Source organism: Chrysochloris asiatica, unplaced genomic scaffold (assembly GCF_000296735.1).
Source record: "Chrysochloris asiatica unplaced genomic scaffold, ChrAsi1.0 scaffold00283, whole genome shotgun sequence".
Lineage (NCBI taxonomy): Eukaryota > Metazoa > Chordata > Mammalia > Afrosoricida > Chrysochloridae > Chrysochloris > Chrysochloris asiatica.
Window position 1 is genome coordinate 1,655,087 of NW_006408801.1, and position 3,126 is coordinate 1,658,212.

General features: G+C 44.3%; 1 pseudogene; it reads left to right on the forward strand.

The window, feature by feature from the left end:
* The window catches only part of LOC102820088, a 1,143-nt pseudogene extending 264 nt beyond the window's left edge, over nucleotides 1–879 (forward strand).
* Nucleotides 880–3,126: the final 2,247 nt, after the last annotated feature.

Below are 3,126 nucleotides of genomic sequence, written 5' to 3' on the forward strand. Positions count from 1 at the left end.
CATTTGAAAGTGGCAGGCGTGGACCCCCACCACCTCCAAGAAGCAGAGGCCCACCAAGAGGCCTTAGAGGTGAAAGAGGAGGCAGTGGAGGAACCAGGGAACCCCCTTCATGTGGGGGACACAAGGATGATGGTAGTTATTCCATGAATTTTAACATGAGTTCTTCCAGGGGACCACTTCCAGTAAAAAGAGGACCACCACCACGAAGTGGTGGACCTCCTCCTAAAAGATCAGCTCCTTCAGGACCACTTCGCAGTAGCAGTGGAATGGGAGCCCCTGTATCGCGTGGAAGAGATAGTTATGGAGGACCACCAAGAAGGGAACCCCTGTCTTCTCGTAGAGATGTGTACCTGTCCCCAAGAGATGATAGCCATTCTACTAAAGACAGCTATTCAAGCAGAGATTACCCAAATTCTCGTGATACAAGAGATTATGCACCACCACCAAGAGATTATACATATCATGATTATGGTCATTCCAGTTCACGTGATGACTATCCATCCAGAGGCTATAGTGATAGAGACGGCTATGGTCGTGATGGTGACTATTCAGACCATCCAAGTGGAGGCTCCTACAGAGATTCCTTATGAGAGCTATGGTCACTCACGTAGTGCTCCACCTACACGAGGATCCCCACCATCTTATGGTGGAGCAGTCACTCTGATGATTACAGCAGATCACGAGACGGATATGGTGGGAGTTGTGACAGTTACTCAAGCAGCCGAAGTGATCTCTACTCAAGTGGTCGTGATCGGGTTGGCAGACAAGAAAGAGGGCTTCCCTCTTCTATGGAAAGGGGGTACCCTCCTCCACGTGATTCCTACAGCAGTTCAAGCCACGAAGCACCAAGAGGTGGTACCGTGGAGGGAGCCGAATTGATAGAGGGGGAGGCAGAAGCAGATACTAAAAACGAACGAAACTTTAGACCAAAATCCCTGTTCAAAGAAACAAACAAAAAGTGGAAAACCTATTCTGTCATAACTACCCAAGGACTCTTAAAAGGAAAAATTGTGTTACTTTAAAAAAAAAAAATCCTATTAAGTACTCCTCCATAATTTTTTATGTTTCTTGTGAGGAAAAAGTAAATTAAAACCTGTTTAATTTAAAAAACAACAACAACAACAAAACAAACAAACAAAAAAACACCCTATGGAGCAGGGTGGAACAGATTTAGACTTCCCTGCAATGGACATGTCAGCGCCCAAACCAAACCACATCTATGGTTGTGAAGTTGATTCCAACACACACCAACCCTCTAAGACAGAGCGGAGCTCTCGTTCCATAAGATTCCTAAGACTGTCGACAATTTTTATGATTGAGGCCTGCTGGGACTCTGTAGGAGGAGTATGGGACTGCTAACTACAAGACTGGTTGCTCAAACCCACCAATTGCTCCTCAGAAATCCTATAAAAGGTCCTGTAAGTTAGAACTGACTCATCAGCTCTTAACAACAGCAGTGTTTATGAACTCCATTGACTCCAATGAAGAAAGCTGGTGGCTTTGAACGGCCAACCTTTCAGTTGAGCACTTAAGCAGTGCACCACCAGGGATCCGTGGCATGTCATCCAGGGGGAAACATCACTGAAGGACAACATCCAGTTTGGTGAAGTCGAGGGTCGGTGAGGTAGACGGGCACAACAGGCACAAGATAGTGTTACTAGTTGCCATTGGATTGGTTCTGACTCACAGAGCTCCTAAGCACAACAGAATGAAATGCTGCTCCACTTTCACAACTGGTATTAAGTTTGAGCCCCACAATGGCAATCCATCTAGCTGGGGGTTTTCCTCTTTTCACTGACCCTCCATTGTACGCAGCATAATACCCTTCTTCAAGGGCTGGTCCCTCCTGAGACCATGTCCAAAGTATGAGAGACGAAGTCTCATCATTCTAGCTTTTTCCAAGACTGATTTGTTTGTTCTTCTGGCAGTCACGATCCTTTCAGTATTCTTCTCCGACACCATGATTCAAATGCCTCCTCGTGTGGATTGTGGATCCAAGCAAACTGATAACTGCAAAGATAGGCTTAGGCTTACTGATGACCTTGAGTTTGATGTCATGCTCGGTTCTCTTGTCTATGGGGTTGCTAGGAGCCAGACTCTTTGACAGGTGTCCCTACCTTGTCACTGACAGTCGTGTAGCAAACCACCCACACACTAAACAGCATAAAGCAGCAAATGTTGATCAGTACATTGGGGATCACACGGATGACACTGTCTCAGGGAGTGACAGAGGGGACACCAAGATAGCTGTCTACTAAATGTTTATGCAGCCTTTCAGCAGAAATGTCTGCTCTTGTATGAAAATACCTCTGCAGTTAGTTATAACAATACAAACGTATTTGTAAGCCCCGCGCACGTATACCACTCTACCTAAAAGGCTAAAGCTCATTTGTCTAACCTGTTAGTACTCTTTGGTCAGACTTGTCATTATTACCTAATTACAAAGAAGTTTTAAATCATGTGATTCTGTCTGCTGAGTTACAAGCACGTTACTGTCTCATTGTTGCTAGTATTATTGGCTTCTGATTTCACCAAATTTTCGGGTATTTTAGCTACAGTAGTGTGGTAGCATGTTTTTGAGAACCTCTGTCGGTAGCCGTTTTGAGAATGAAGTAGCAATTAGAGAAATAGAAGGAGAAAAATGAAAAATGAGACTTCGGCCTAGTTACTAGTGACTCATAATGGCATTCAGAGTGGACAGATTTTAAAGCACAATTTTGTTGCTAGTATCTGTATACTCCGGAGGCCTGGTGTGGTATTGTAGGATAGGCATTGGACTGTTAACCATAACCCACCAGCTGCTTTTCTGAAACCCTATACAGGGTTTCTATGGAGTCCTGGTGTGACGCTGTGGGTTAATGCGCCAGATTGCAAAGCCATTTGAACTGCAAGGTTGATGGTTCAAGTTCACCAGCTGCTCTTCAAAAACCCTATACATGGTCGCTATGGGTTGGAATAGACTCGACGGCACTTAACAACAATAACAACATAGGGTCTCTATGAGTCAGAGCTGACTTGGTAGTACTTAAAAACAGCATTTGTAGATCTAAGAAACAAAAGGGGTTTTAAAAGGTTCATGGAAAAATAGAACTAAAAGAGATTGGCATTTTTCCATGAACTCTTTGA